General features: G+C 37.2%; 2 protein-coding genes across 5 annotated transcripts in view; one reads left to right on the top strand and one right to left on the bottom strand.

Annotated features, from left to right (window-relative positions):
* LOC100877269 (protein FAM76A) overlaps positions 1-17,151 on the top strand; it is an 81,137-nt gene that overhangs the window by 24,307 nt on the left and 39,679 nt on the right. The gene's annotated exons all lie outside the window — the stretch shown is intronic.
* The window catches only part of Blimp-1 (PR domain zinc finger protein 1), a 48,683-nt gene that overhangs the window by 20,468 nt on the left and 11,064 nt on the right, over positions 1-17,151 (bottom strand). The gene's annotated exons all lie outside the window — the stretch shown is intronic.

The raw sequence follows: 17,151 nt of genomic DNA, 5'->3' as shown, positions 1-17,151 counted from the left end.
AATCCTATGTGACGGATCACGGTAAAATTTCCTGTTATTTTATTTCAACGAATTTTATAAATTATAAATTGAGTTCAGACATGAAACATGCTGCATCAGTAAATAGTAGCAAGTCAATAACAGACAATTGTGGTATCCATTAAATTTATAATTTTGTTTGCACAATAAAAATAGAATTTGAAAGAACGTTTCTGAAGAAGTAACTTTGTTCCACGCCTATGTGTCAAATTGTGATAAAACGAAATTTGCAAACATTGCTATCCTAACTATGATACGAAAACGAATATCTAGTCTCGTAAGAGAAAATTTATAAATAACTGTACGTTTACGTTGCAAGAGATCGATATGGTCTGAAAATAATTAAGTAGTACGACGATCGAAGGACAGTTTCTTCTGGTCTGGTAAATTTTCGAGCCAGACTGGGGTCGCGTCTACAAAAATCCTGCGGTGTTTTTCTCCCCGTCCTTGTTTACACCTCCTTTGAGTATGTGCTTTTTCCACGGTGCGTCCCTCTCACACGATTTTCTCTTCGTCCGTTGTCCTCTCGCAACCCCTTCACGGGGACGTGCATTTAACCCCAACGCCACCCTTTACCTACACTACCACCCTCCTCTTTTCCCATTCACGGCTCGCTGCATACACCGATCACGTACCGAGCGCATGAATGTAAACCGGCCCAAATCGATCCAGACTGGTCTACAATCTAAAGCCTTAATGATTTTCTTTCTTCGACAATTTATTTACCTTCCATTCGCTGCGTATGTGAATGATCTCGAAACAACTTCTCGGAACGACTTTTTGTCGGGGCTTTCGCATCACAGGTGAATCTCAAACCTGTTGTCTTATTACAACTATCGAAATTTTGAAAAAGGCGTATAACATGTACGAGGCAATTTAATGAAACACTACTCGTGGCAATATATGACGGGGGTAAAATAAGGAGAGTCTACTATGATACAATTATAAAACAGCGGTGTCATAAAAGTAACGAACATGTTCGTTAACAATTTATTTCTACTTGTTTCTGTTTCTATTTGAATTTGTCTTCTTGTCAAAAATCTATTTCGGATTAACGGAATGTCCTGGAAATTACTCGACGTTGTGAAAGGTATTAAGTATAGTTGGAATTCGTGTATCGTTCATGGTCATCCGAGATCGGTAACCCCGTCGTTTTGGCCAAATGAGCGGTTTCGTTTTTTTTCCTTCCTAGGAGCGTATATAGCGAGTTAACTCCGAAGACCATCGACACCTCGTAACAGAGGAATACTACGGGTCGTCGAACCCACTCGGATCCTAATCCTGAAGACCGGTCTCGATTCCATCTGCAAGGTTACGTGAACGAAATCTGCCACGCACAAAAGACTGATTCCCACCGTGAGATAATATACCATCGGTTCTCTTCCGTCGTTGACGGCCGTTCACCGTGAACATTGTTTGCCTACAGGGTGTTTCAAAAGACAACGATCCTTCGACTTGTTACGAAACAGTTGCGGAGTTACTATTAACCTCTGTGTTACAATGTTCATATTTATCTTGTTTCGTATATCAGAACATGTGATAAATCCTATTTTCTGAGGCACAGTGTATATCAGTATATTCAGAATCAGGGAGCAATTGGTTAGTTCAATCTGAATGTATCTCCTTGTTATGTGAATTTAAATTTACCGCGCTTCTTTATTATATTTCTGTAATTATGAAAAACTTAGTCGTTCGGTAAATAGAGAAGTTGCAGTCTAATCAGAATCGTGGAACGAGCTCGTTAAATTTTAGATCCATGAACGTCATTACTTGGCGCGATAAACAAGATTAAAAGGAGTATGCACTGTTTGAGACTTAAAAAGAATGGAAAGACTAACGAAATGAAATAAACGAGTAATCAAAGGGTGTGTCACAAATGGGGTGTATGCAAATTGTGTACAATGTACTTGGTGACCCAGGAAAAAGTGTTTACTGCGGGGCATTGCAGTGTATCGACTCGCAATAATTCACTTGGCGCTGTTCCTGAAATTAATAGAATATCGTGCCAGCTGTGATTTATTCGTAATTCGGTGGGAATATCTCTGCGCCGATAGAATTAAATGTATGCCGATAATAGAGGCTTTATCGGTCATCCTTCTCCTCTATTGTCTTTGTTCGGCGCGGTCGTTGTCGTGTTTCCGACCTTACCCCTTCCCCTTTTTCGTCGAAATAAAATATAATTCCGTTTTAATCCCGCGATGCGTGCGAAATTTAACGGCATGCTTTTAATCCGACCGTGTGACCAGTGATATCACTACTTTCCACGGAAATTTGAAAATAATTAAATTCGTTCGTTCGTGCGGACAGAAATGGCGATTGTTTTCGGCGAAAGTCACATGATATTTCCAGTTTTTTTGTAGTTTTTGATCGGCTAAAATTGTAGCGGAACATATTATGTCGATTGCAGGTTGTGAACAGTTATTGGTTATATCGTGTACAACGCATTCGGTTCTTGCTAATACAACGCTTTTGAAATATGATAGGAAGAAATGCAGCGCGTTGCAAATAATGAGTTGGAATACAACGTATTGGATGTACAATAGGAGAGAACACGAAGAATTGCAATACAACATTAGAAATAGGTGGAAATACAATGCGTGGCTATATAACTAATGGCTATATAGCGCATGGTGATCTAACGTGTAGATATACAATAAACAGAAACTGAATGCGTGGAAATACTATTTATGCTATTTAATTTAATTCTATTGGAATATGCTATTTAATACGTGGCTATATAGCATGTGCGAATTCAATGCATGGCTATGTAACACGTGACGATCTAACGCGTAAAAAGACAATGCGTGATTGAATAACAAGTGGCAATATAACACGACAGTATATAGTAAATGGCAATATAACGCGAGGCTATATGACAAGTGCCAATATAACAAGTGGCGATCTAACGTGTAAAAATGCAATACGTGATTGTATAAGAAGTGGCAATATAACACGACAGTATATAGTAAATGGCAATATACCGCGCGGCTTTATGACAAGTGCCAATATAACAAGTGGCGATCTAACGTGTAAAAATGCAATGCGTGATTGTATAAGAAGTGGCAACATAACACGACAGTATATAGTAAATGGCAATATAACGCGCGGCTATATGGCAAGTGCCAATATAACAAGTGGCGATCTAACGTGTAAAATGCAATGCGTGACTGTATAAGAAGTGGCAATATAACACGAGAGTATATAGTAAATGGCAATATAACGCGAGGCTATATAATAAGTGGCAATATAATGCAAGCCTATATAACAAATAGCAATATAATGCGAGGCTATGTAACACGAGACTATAATAGCATATGGCGATCTAACACGTAACATAACTTAACTCACGGCTATATAGCGCGAGGATCACTACCACCCACAAATTTTTACCGAAAACAAACAAATAAAAATTGCCAATATTCTCTCAGACGCAAACTAAAATTTTAACAAAATTCAAAAAGCACTCTTTTATTCGTCGATTTAAAAATCAATAAATTGTTTAACGCGTCTCGATGAGTTTGTCATCGAGGTTGTTTTGCAACACCGTCCGGAGAATGACTACTCGAAGAGGTATGTGGGCGAGGACAATGACCCTCGGCGATGAATTCGTGCGACGAAATTTCGTCGGAGGTAACAGCGTAGCCGTAGTATGGCTCATCCGAAATTTCACTTTTTCGAGGAGCATAATCGCGAGTCACCTTGCGAATTTCCACGGGGCCAGATCACCTAGCGAAAGAAGTTTCCGCGTGAATCGCCGTCGACTACTAACCCAGATACGTTCCCGGGTCGTCGATCTTTTCCCTCCTCGGAGGAACGACTGTACCAGATATATTAATTTCCTTCGGTACGAGCCGCTTCTCTCGGGAATCATCGTCGCTCGAGATCGCACGATTTCCGAATTGCTTGCCCTTTTTTTCTCCTGCGAATTTTCTCGCTCCTTTCTCTCGTACCGATTTTGAGCTCCATTTTACAGGAACGGTTTTTCCTGAACAGCGATAATTGATATTTTATTAAAAGTTTGGAGTTGAAGCATTTTTGAAAAAGCTCCAAGCGAACGTTAATTTTATGACGAATTGTATTTCAGGATTATTCGCACAAGTTGTGCATGAATGCATATATTTTTCTTTTGCGTAGATTGCTGGGAACGTTCTACTTGCGGTACAATGACAGAAACAATTCGAGATGTTTCAAATTTTTTACACGAAATATCTCCGAGTAATTTTTTTATAAGAAAGTCATCGAAAGTAACAGACTTTTTAAAGGATAAATATCGAAAGCAACATTGTTTCCAGGATGCACCGTTACCCTATCGACCGATGTTAGGTACATACCTTTCAGCCTCGATCGAAAGGGAAATTAAAGGTTCCCCGTTGGCTTTGTCCTCGTAAAACGAGCATCGGAAGTTCGGCTCGTCCAGCGTTGGACGTCAAGTTTCTAATCGGCGAATGTGAACCGGAAATGCCGTTTTCCATGGAGTCCATTCGGAATCCAAGCGTTCCATGGTGCAAGGCACCTTTAACTCTCGCAGGCATACTCGTAACTGTTACTTTAGACAGAATAACGGGCCACACGAGCCCGTGCGTGTACACGCAATCGGTGTGATAAACACGCACCGTTTTCCAGGAATAACGGACAGAAATTTGTCTAGAACGAATCGTTCCTTTTTGCTGTTTACGAAATTTTACGTATACTCACTCCGAATTCGAGAGGAATTCCTTTAAATTCAACAAACGTTCTTTACTTTTTTAATGCCGCTCTTTTTAAGGTTTTTCGCTTAATCAGTTTACTTGGTTTAACTGTTATATTCTGTGAGAATTTTATGCTTAAAAGCTGAATCACGTATGTGTCATTTTTTGAATTTTCGAGTTCTTCAGGTTCTCAAGGTATCATTTCAAGTTTCAAAGTTTGTGAATTTTTAAATTGTTCATTGTAAAGTTTGTGAATTTTTAAACTGTTCATTGTAAAATTTAAAAATGTACACATTTAACAGTTTAACCTTTCAAATTCAATTTAACAATTAGAAAGTGTAGTAATATAAAAATTTCAAAATATCAAAATAAAATAATGCATATATAGAAACTTGAAAAAATAGTAATGAACATTTAGAAATTTATAAACTTGAAGATGACAAAATTAGAATATTTAAAAAATTTCAAAATAAAATGTCACTACAGACAAATAGAAACTTGAACAACAAACAATAAAAATATTTAAGAATTAAAAAATGTGAAAATAAAATTAAGATATTTAAAAATGTAGAAACTTGACAGTGAAAAATTTAAGAACTCAGCAAATAATTTGTAGATTTTTAATTTCAACAAGAATGTTAAAATAAATTTAAAAAATTGCAACGTAGTTAGAAAATGTAATTCCTAATGACACAAATTCGAAAGAATATCAGAATTGTTAGTAAGTAGGAAATTCGCAGAGTCGAATCGAACATTCGTTTCGTGTTCTCGATAGTTAAGAAAGGTCTGGACGTTTGTAAGAAGGTCGATGCTTTGCCAACGCGATGGTGGGGTCGATGACCCTTAAGGCTTTGAACCGGGACATGTTGCGTTTAAGCTTTTTGTAGAAAGTGCTGTTACTCCACTGATCTTACAGTAAACTTTATTTCTTTTGTTATACGACCAGAAACGCCCTTTATCTTAGCCTAAGGTTTCTGACTTACTCTACCCTTATCTCAAGCCTATTCACTGTGGATAGTTCCTTTTTAGAAATTTTTTCAAATCTCTTCACATTTCTATATTTCTACATTCCTCGAGTATCTTTAGAATTTTGTACATTTTTCTGATTTAAAAATTTTGGAATTTGTGTAATTTTAAATTTGGTACTTGAAATTTTTAGAAATGTATATTTACAATTTTTTGTGTTGTTATAATTTCTGTATTGTATTATATTATGTTCAATTTTTGTATTATATTTATAAGTTTCCTAAGTGTTTGTATTGCTATATTTACAAATTTCTCAAATTTCAGAATCTTCATATTGCTACATTTCAAAATTTCTAAAGTGCTAGGATGTTCATACTGTTACATTTAAAAATTTTCTAAATGCCTAAATGTTCATATTGTTACATGTAAAAATTTCTTAAGTTCCAAAGTGTTCATCAATGAATATTCCCAAATGTTCCAAATCAGCTAAGTTTTCAAATTTTCCAAATATCTGACAGAGTTCATATTTCAATATTTCCAACGACTTCACATCCCTTTTTCGCATATCAAAACGTCCCGATGATCATCAACGACGGTCAACGACGACTGAAAGAGGGAATCGTACTATAAATCTTTTTAGTTAACGTTCCATTTATCAGGATCCATATTTAACGACCTAATATCTCTAATTAAAGTAAGAAGAACGAGTCGATGGTTTGATTAAACGCGAAAATCAAAGTCCCGTTTCCGGCGCGGCTTTAAAAGGCCGACGTACTCTCGGCTGGTAGCAAAATGTAAACCGGAAAAGCAACGAGCAAGTGAATTAGCGAAGTGAGTTCGCGATCGCCCTCCTCTTCCTCCTCCTTTCGCCTCGCTTCTCGTCCTTCTTTCTCCTCGTTCACTGCCACCTTCCATTCTCTCTCGCCACGGATCTGAAAGAAGGTCTCTGCCGGTCGTTGTCCCACTTGGAGGTCTACTTGGACTTGGACTTGGACCACACCATAGGCATGGTGCGCTGAGTAACGAGGTTCCGATACCACCATAGGGGAGGACCTCTTCTCCTCTCTCTTTCTCCGCCTCTCTTTCCCCTCTTTTACGCCTATATTCCTCTCTATACGCAACACGTATGTTCTTTCACAGACAGGGACGGACCGGGGACAGTGTTCGTAAGGTGAATGAACCTTTAACGCATCGTGCTCTCAGGTATGCGCGAAAATCTTCCTAAACGAGGTATACGTTTCCTCGTTCGAGCTCTTTTTCTTTCCTGCGCAGGTGAAACGCTTCCTCAAGTTCGAGGGACACCCGGGACGCTTATTCATGCTTTTAACAACCCTTCATTTACAGAAGAACTTCATATTTGACGAGGTTATTTTGTACAATGTCTGTTGTACAAGATTCAACTTCATGACACGTAAAAGTGGGCTAAAATGATTTGCTTTCATATAAAAAGTTTCATTCAGACACGTGATATCGATTATTTGAAAATTCTGTGTAGGATGAAATTTTGAATGAAAGAAATAATTTGCAAAGTTGGCAAAATGAATGGCAAAGTAGAGGAAGAATCGATCCGTCCGTCCCTGCATATCGCCACGTACCGACGTTGAAACCGAACCGCGTCACTCGCCTAACTGTACATAGGCTTGTGTATAACCGAGGTACCGTACAGGTACGACACGACCAAACGGTCGTAAAACCATGAATACGTGAACACACGTTTACACGTGGACCACTATGCACGGGTCTATGCGTGTACACAGGTGCGTAAAAGCACCGTTGTACGGCCGACGAAGGCGCGGCCAAAAGTAAAACCGAATTCGTTTTCGGTAGGACTTCGACCGGCCGTGATTCCTCTTATCTTCCGCTACTTATCTCTTCATCCTTCACTTTTCCTCCGACCACCTTCTCGCCTACTTTCTGTGTCTCCCTTTTCAACATCGTTCTTTCCTTTTCGTACGTGCCTCTCGGTTTCTTTCTTTGTTCATTTGGTTAGGGAGAATTTTGGATCTGTGGGATGTATTGTGGGTTGTAATTGCACAAGGTTTATTTTTGTGCGTTGTGATTTCGCGATGATTTCTACTTCTGTGTTCAATATAGTTTTGCATCGCTTTGTATTTCTACATGTTGTAGTTTGGCGCGCAGGGATTATCTTGGTAATTCCACGCGTTAACATTTTCAAGCTTGGTAATTTCACGCGTCGGAATTTTCAAGCTTGGTAATTTCACGCGTCGGAATTTTCAAGCTTGGTATTTCCACGCGTCGAAATTTTCAAGCTTGGTAATTCCACGCGTCGGAATTTTCAAGCTTGGTATTTCCACGCGTCATAATGTCCAAGCTTGGTAATTCCACGCGTCGGAATTTTCAAGCTTGATATTTCCACGCGTCATAATTTCCAAGCTTGGTAATTCCACGTGTCGGAATTTTCAAGCTTGGTATTTCCACGCGTCATAATTTCCAAGCTTGGTATTTCCACGCGTCGGAATTTTCAAGCTTGGTAATTCCACGCGTCATAATTTCCAAGCTTGGTAATTCCACGCGTCGGAATTTTCAAGCTTGATATTTCCACGCGTCATAATTTCCAAGCTTGGTAATTCCACGTGTCGGAATTTTCAAGCTTGGTATTTCCACGCGTCGGAATTTTCAAGCTTGGTAATTCCACGCGTCGGAATTTTCAAGCTTGGTATTTCCACGCGTCATAATGTCCAAGCTTGGTAATTTCACGTGTCGGAATTTTCAAGCTTGGTATTTCCACGCGTCATAATTTCCAAGCTTGGTAATTCCACGCGTCGGAATTTTCAAGCTTGGTATTTCCACGCGTCATAATTTCCAAGCTTGGTAATTCCATGCGTGGGAATTTCCAAGCTTGGTAATTCCATGCGTGGGAATTTCCACTCTTGATATTTCCACGCGTCATAATTTCCCTGTGTTGCAATTTCATGCTTTGTATTTTCACGCATTCTATTTCTACACTTTGTAATTCCACCCGTCGGAATTTCCATGTCTTGGTATTTCCTCGCGTCGGAATTTCCACTCTTGATATTTCCACGCGTCGGAATTTCCATGTCTTGGTAATTCCACACATGGGAATTTGCACTCTTAGTATTTCCACGCGTCATAATTTCTTTGTGTTGTAATTTTACTCGTTTTATTTCTACGCGTTGTACTTCTATGCGTTGTAATTCTACACATATCATTTTCACGTGTTAGAATTTCACACATTGATAATTCCACGCGTTGTATTTTCGCGCGTCGTAATTCTTCGGCGTTATAATTCCACGCGTTGTATCTCCACGTATCGTAATTCCACGCATTGTATTTCCACGCTTTGAAATCCCACGCATCGTAATTTCTTTGCGTTGTAATTCCACGCATTGAATTCCTAAGCATTGCAATTTCTACGTCTTGCTAATTCCACGCGTCGTATCTCCACGCGTGATAATTTCCCAGGATTATAATTTCAAGCGTTATATCTCTACATGTAATTCCTTGCATTGCATTTCCTTACATTGGAACTTCTACGTATTTGTAATTTTAAATTTCTAAATATATCACACTAGGTTTCGCTACGTTATATGACCACGCATTATATCGCCACTTACTATATTTCCTAAAAAACTCTAATTCACTCAACCTTGTATAATTACTATCTCTACAGTATCTACAGCTGTCTCAATATCTAATATTGTTACTATAACATAAAAAATGTTAATCAAATCTTATTGCCATATCAAAAATTCATTTCCCCTAAATTACATATAACTTAATCCCAGAAAACAAATATCCTTAAGATTCGAAGATCGCAGTTTAAGACTTCAAATATTGAAAGGTTAAGTTATTGAAATAGTTCTAGTTCCGTCACGATTAGTTCGTGACTTCATCGATAAGAAGTTCAATCGCTTGAAATAACGTTGTCCTGTCAAGATGAAAAGATCAGTAGAATTCAGGGCCGTCCACATCGATCGGTTAATCACGATCTGCGCAACGTTACATTCGCTCGATGAACTCTTCAAGGTTCAACGAATTGCTCGTGGTTCGAGGTCCTGAACTCGAGAATACAGCCAGGACGATGTCTCTGACCTGGCAACTCGATTCATCTCTCGCCTTTCGATTACGTAACAGCCACAGGATGTCGACGTTACCTTTTACGGAGTGTACATGGTATACTTGCTCAGTGTTAACTCGTTCGATTAACCAAATTATCAATTATTCGCGCGTTGGCTGGTAATTGACATGTGATAACACGGGAAATTTTAGGATTGAGTGTTTTGGGGTGCAGAGGACAAATTTTTGTAGGTGGTATCGAATGGTAGGGGAGAAGAGAAGGTATGAAGCGGTTGATTTGAAATTTGTGAAGTTTTATGCTTTAGAATTTGCAAATTTCCAATTTCTCAAATTTCCAAATTCTCAAATTTCCAATTTCTCAAATTTCCAAATTCTCAAATTTCCAAATTCTCAAACTTCCAAATTCTCAAATTTCCAAGTTCTCAAATTTCCAAATTCTTAAATTTTCAATTTCTCAAATTTCCAAATTCTCAAATTTCCAAGTTCTCAAATTTCCAATTTCTCAAATTTCCAAGTTCTCAAATTTCCAAATTCTCAAATTTCCAAGTTCTCAAATTTCCAAGTTCTCAAATTTCCAAATTCTCAAATTTTCAATTTCTCAAATTTCCAAGTTCTCAAATTTCCAATTTCTCAAATTTCCAAGTTCTCAAATTTCCAAATTCTCAAATTTTCAATTTCTCAAATTTCCAAATTCTCAAATTTTCAATTTCTCAAATTTCCAAATTCTCCAACTTCCAAATTCTCAAATTTCCAAACTCTCAAATTTCCAAATTCTGAAATGTCCAAATTCGCAAATTTCCAATTTCTCAAATTTCCAAATTCTCAAACTTCCAAATTCTCAAATTTCCAAATTCTCCAACTTCCAAACTCTCATATTTCCAAACTCTCAAATTTCCAAACTCTCAAGTTTCCAAACTCTCAAATTTCGAAACTCTCAAATTTCCAAACTCTCAAATTTCCAAACTCTCAAATTTCCAAATTCTGAAATGTCCAAATTCGCAAATTTCCAAATTCTCAAACTTCCAAATTCTCCAACTTCCAAACTCTCAAATTTTTAAAACTTAAAATTCTCCAGCACTATGCTTCCCAAATTCCCAAATTTGCAAATTGTAAAATTTCTAAGTCCTCATATTCGCAAATCCATATCTCCTCAAATTTCCAAATTTTAATATTTCCATATTCCTCAGATCTAAAATCCCCAAATTCCTGCAATATACATCAAATATATCAACACAATACATAGTGTCCACAATTCAACCGTGCGCGATTGGGAATACTACTAATACATAAATAAATGACATTGTCTCTCTGTGAAAATCGTGAATGACATTGTCTCCCTGTGAAAATCGTGAATGACATTGTCTCCCTGTGAAAATCGTTAAAAATTTGATTATCGAAGCAAATCAATGTTATCCAGAAAATAGGTTGCTCGTGAACGAAGTTCTTGAAATAGTATTCAATCAATTGATGTCCTACAATAGTTCTATGAACCTGGACTGCTATGTATTGGTCCATCTTAGCCCTTTGCACTCCGTTGTCCTTTCCGAGGTTTTGAATGACAAAATAAACTTTCGGAGTGGAAAGGGTTAGAACGGTATCGTTAAGGCAAAAGTACAAGTGGAAACGGATCGTATGTGGTCAGCCGATGTTTGCAACGCGTGGCGCTGGAAGGTAGAGCACCGCTCTCCAAGTGGTTCCGATCGACGTCAGACCGTACGTGGCCAGCCGCTTTCAATGGGGACACGTGATCGGCAGACTACGGCAGTGGTGGAGGTCGACCGGCTGGTTCGCCGGTCTTCCATCTCTTTCCGTTCGCGATATCGCTTCTCTTCGACGATGGACCTCCTCCACCTCCTCTACGTACACGCCGTGGAGTCACGGACGACCGCTATATCATTTTCGCTACCGGCCTGCGCGTTGCCTCGGTTCACCGTTCTCGTCGGTTGTTGAACCCGACTCTCTTTGCGAGCTGCATAACCCATTTTGTAATAGCACACTTCGAGAGCCGGCGCACCGGTATCCTTCCGAAGAAATCGACCGTCAACCTACCGATTTCTGTCCACTTCTATCCGTTACCTCATTTCACATTCTTACACGCCATTCTCTTTGCTGAACCTTTTACGTTTACGATGCTTTTGTCTTTTGACTTTTTGCCGGTTTATGGGTCTTTACGGAAGCACCAAATCGGTTATGACTGGTTTGCAAGTTTTCTATTGTATATTAGACAATTTTTAATTTTCAAATTTGATTTTCATTGCGATGTTTGTTTATTTCTCAAATTAGTTTCTATTTCAAATTAAGGGCTTAGTATTAATTTGACGCGTTCAAGTTTCACGTTTCGTTAATTTGACACGTTTAAATTGCTAGCTTAATTTTCGTCTGTAATTTTATCGATACTACGTTTTTATAACCTCTTGTCTTTAACACTATAATACACGCTCATTTCGAAATTAAGAATTATTATTAACAGTACATTTTATAGAAAATATGATAAAAATGATATGGGTCTGTCAAAGTCACCCACCGATGGATTCTGTCACTTAGTTTGACTCTTTTATGATTCATATTATAGTGACCCACCTGTGGGTCATTTCGACATACGAGACAGACTCCTACATGACCCACATGATCCACAGATGGGTCAGGTCTGAATGTGTTAATTAACCTAATCTGTGATTTTTTTAGCAGTTGCATTAGAATTATTATTGCAATATTGAGGCAAAATTGAAATGTAGTTATAGTTTGGTTTTGAAGGATCTTGATTGTGCAAATTACGATTAGCATCAAACTTATAATTGCATCGTAGATGAAATATAAATCAAATTTATCGTATTTGAAGTTTAATGCGATTCAATAATCACAGGAGCAAATTTATGCAATTTTCAATATTTTTCAAAAAAGTGATAGCTTAATTTTTATTCACCACTTTTTGCTAATATAATTAAAAATCATTTGAAGTTTAAATTTTAAATATTCAAAAAAAGTCTGTATCTCAAAGAATATTTTAAAAAAGTCTCATGTATATTAATGTACATATTTTCTTCTAAATTCAAAAATATTTAAAAGATCACACAATAAAATTTACAATAAACTTTTCACTTCACAACTAATTAAAAATCAATTTGTCCTATGAACAATTCAACGTGTTTCTTCAATCATGAAAAAAAGTCTGAAATAGAATCGTTTCGAATTTTCAATTTTAATTAAGAATATTTTTAACTAGAACTTTTTTTCCATCGTTAGATGGATCAGTCAGAAAATTGTTAGAGCGAAGAATGAAATCGTCGAGATTTTTACGAGCACGAGTGAAATGAATTTGTACTAGGTCGCAGGTTTCCATTCTCGTCGGTTATTGAACTTGACTCTCTTCGCGCGCTGCATAACCCATTTTGTAATAGCACACTTCGAGTTCGTCTCGACTTCCTTTACGATCGTTTCCGTTCGATTTTCGATCAAAGAAATCAGAGAAACGATGGTTATTTCATATTACTATTATGGAAATTTTTTATTTTTTTCATGGGAAAATTATATTTAAAAATTTAGACCTTTCAATCGTGCCAATGAATGTTCATTCACTAATAACCTAATTACTCGATTTCTTGGATCAATTGAAATTTTCACATAGTCGGATAAAATTTTCTATTGAAATCATGATATTTGACTCTGCACAAATTTTTAGTTAAAAAATCGAAGTTGACAGAGAAATTTTTAATAAACTCATTCTGAAGTATTTTCAATATTGAAATTATATCGAATTCGATTTTTGAAGTAAAAATGTATACAGGGTCAAATATCATGTTTTATAAATTTTGCAATGTGAAAGATTAAAAATGTAGAACTAAATGTTGAATGCTAAAATAAAATTACAGGAATAAAATTTGTATAAAATTACAGGAATAAAATTCGTATAAAAATGAAAGATATTTTATGCGATTTGAATCAGCCGATTTTCCAAAAACGCATGATTTTAATTTCGAAAGATTCGAATTTTTCTTCCAGTTCAATGAACAGTAAGTCCACCGTGGCACGCAACCCATTTTGTAATAACAGAAATTGCAACGGGACCCGCACGAGTTCTATTACAAAATGGAGTGCATATCGGTGTCCTTGCTGCGAAAACACAGGTTCGCCCGTATTTCTTCCGATAGAGTTAAATTCGAGAACACCAGGGAAATATTCGTGCGCGTGTTTTATTTTAAGATTTAACCTTGGCAAAAAGCAAACGAACGAGCGATCAGTTTGCGCTTTGCGAACCGGAAAAGAAGGCTAGCACCGTTTCGAAAAATTTCCCCTCTGCATTCCTCGGCATCGGTTCTCCTCTCCTTTGTCCACGTAACCCATTTCGCGGGAGCAAAACTACGCGACGAAGAACGCTCGTGCCCCGAAGAAACGAGTTCTTCTTCTTTTTCTTCTTCTATGTATGCAAACTCGAGAGTTTCAGGCGAAACATTTGCACATTTCAGAAACGATTATTCTGGTATTAACCTATTTACTTGTTACTCTCAATTTGTACTATTTTATTAATTTTGAATATATAAGGAGATATATGATTTTATTTTATATATGTTAATAACTTGTGTATTTATGTTATTTGTGTGAAGGAATTAAACTTGACCTTTTTAGAAATGATTTTTTTTTATGTAGTTATACTTTACTTATTTTAAATCATTAATAACTAAATTGCAAAATTTTTAATACAGCTACATATGATACCTACATATATGAATATGTGTTAACAACGTATGAGAAATATGTACATACAAAATATGCACATGATAACTTATATGTTATGTACACATATTATTGTACAGCTACGTACACTACACACATGACAACATATATGTTATGTACACATATTGTAAAATTACGTGCAATGTGCATATGAGAACATATGTATGTGATGTACACATTTTGTAAAATTACGTACAATGTACATATGACAACATATGTGTACACATGTCATGTACACATATTGTAAAATTATGTGCAATATGCATATGACAACATATGTGTATGTCATGTACACATATTGTAAAATAATATGTAATTTAGATATGACAACATATGCATACATATGTCATGTACACATATTGTAAAATTATGTGCAATGTACATATGACAACATATGCATACATATGTCATGTACACATATTGTAAAATTACGTGCAATGTACATATGACAACATATGTGTATGTCATGTACACATACTGTAAAATTACGTACCACATGTACATCAAAATCTACATACAGAATACGTGCATAATGAGTACATGGTATTTACACATTACATTATTGTAAAATTACATGTAACATGTATGTAACAGGTACATATGAAACAAGTACATATGTGATCAATATAGGTACACAAATTTACCAAAAATTATCAAACTATAAATTGAATAATTGTACTGCACAAAATCTAGAAAAGAAAATACAGAATTTGTTACAATACAAATAAAATTATCCTAGAAATTAATATTAAATTAATATTGTGCAAAGAAGTATATTCATAAAAATTGTATTAACGAAAAATTCATAAAAATTGTTGTGAATATAAAAATGTGTTATACCTGTAAATTTAGAACGGTGAAAAGTGAAATTGAAGGGTAGTAACAATAGCGATAGCATAGCAATGCTGTTGCAAAATGAAGAGAAAGAGAAACACGTGGAATTATTCGTTTCCGGATTTGAGAGACGAGACTGATAAGAGGTCCCCACGTAACAGGTGAATACTGTGCGAGTATACGTGGTTGGAGAAATTGTCGTAGCCAGATAAGAGCGTTGGTTATTCGGGTATTGTGCTCGAGCTGCGTGGCGTAAGGCAGGTCAGGTATCTCCTATATCTCGTTCGAGCTTCTGCTCTTCAACCCCTTCGTTTTCCACGGTGCACAAAAACTGGCGACTATTAGGTCGGTGGGTCAACAACGATATTCCGATACAATTTGCAATCTTAACAAGAAAAACTAATAAATTCGATTCACCCTAAATAAGGTTACCTTAAACCTAGAATACAATGGGCTTACAAAGTTTCACATCGTTATTAAACTTTTCTTTCAAGAAATCTTTCGCCGGAACGAATGAAGCGATCTCGAGAACAACCTTCAAGATACCTTTTCCTCCGCAAATAAAAATAAAGGCAGAAAATAATGTTCCGTAGCACACGAAGAGAAAGGATATAATCGCGATACGCTAAGAGAGAATTCTAGTCGGGTTCGTTCGACGGAACACGTAACGCGCGTTTGCGCTTCCGGTCGATACCTCCGGCCGATAAAGCGTTCCCTCGTAATCGTTGTGAAAGAGATTAAATAACGGAGTTTGTCCGTTTCCGCATTGAATAGCACGAACTTCAATGTCAATGCCAGTCGCCCTTTCACCTTATATAACGAACGACCACGCTCGTTCACTTTATACCTCGTATTACCGATTTAACTATATATCGCCAATCAGGTGTTACACAAACGATCTTTACTCTAACTAAAAAATCGATCCGTGTGATTTAATGATTTCTCCAAATTTCACTTGTATATATCACTCATTTATATTTTACGAAATTGAGGTTTGTTGACGAGGGTCGTTTATTTTAGAAAATAGACGTTTAGCAATTTAGGAATTTTGGGAGTTAGAGATATAGACATCTGGTTATTTGGAGATGTAGGGATCTAGGGAGGTAGAGGTCTAGGTACGTAGGAATTTAGGGACGTAGAGATCTGGGTACGTAGGTATTTAAGAATGTAGAGATCTAGGGACGTAAATAATTGAGGATATATTTCACGAATATAGGGATCGGGAGATGTAGAGGTCTAGAGATGTAGGTATCCAGAAACGTCGAATCACAGGAACATAGGAATTTGGGGACGTAGAGATTCTAGGCACGTAGTAATCAGGGAACGTATTAATCTAGGGGCGTAGAGATCTAGGAACGTAGAGATCTAAAAACGTGGTGATCTAAGAACTTGGAGATCTAGGAACGTGGAGATTTAGGAACGTGGAGATCTAGGAACGTGGTGACCAAGGAACGTGGAGATGTAGGGACGTGGAGATCTAGGAACGTGGTGATCTAAAAACGTGGAGATCTAGGAACATGGAGATTTAGGAACGTAGAGATCTAGGAGCGTGGAGATCTAGGGACGTGGTAATCTAAAAACGTGGAGATCTAGGAACATGGAGATTTAGGAACGTAGAGATTTAGGAGCGTGGAGATCTAGGGACGTGGTAATCTAAAAACGTGGAGATCTAGGAACGTGAAAATCTAGAAACGTGAAGATCTAGCAACGTGGAGATCTAGGAACGTGGAGATCTAGGAGCGTGGAGATCTAGGGACGTGGTGATCTAAGAACGTGGAGAACTAGGGACGTGAAGACCTAGGAACGTGGAGCTCTAGAAACGTGGAGATCTAGATTCATAGAAATGTAGAGACGT

Source organism: Megachile rotundata, chromosome 2 (assembly GCF_050947335.1).
Source record: "Megachile rotundata isolate GNS110a chromosome 2, iyMegRotu1, whole genome shotgun sequence".
Classification (NCBI taxonomy): domain Eukaryota; kingdom Metazoa; phylum Arthropoda; class Insecta; order Hymenoptera; family Megachilidae; genus Megachile; species Megachile rotundata.
The sequence above is the reverse complement of the archived record's forward strand: the minus strand, read 5'-3'. Positions and strand labels throughout refer to the sequence as shown.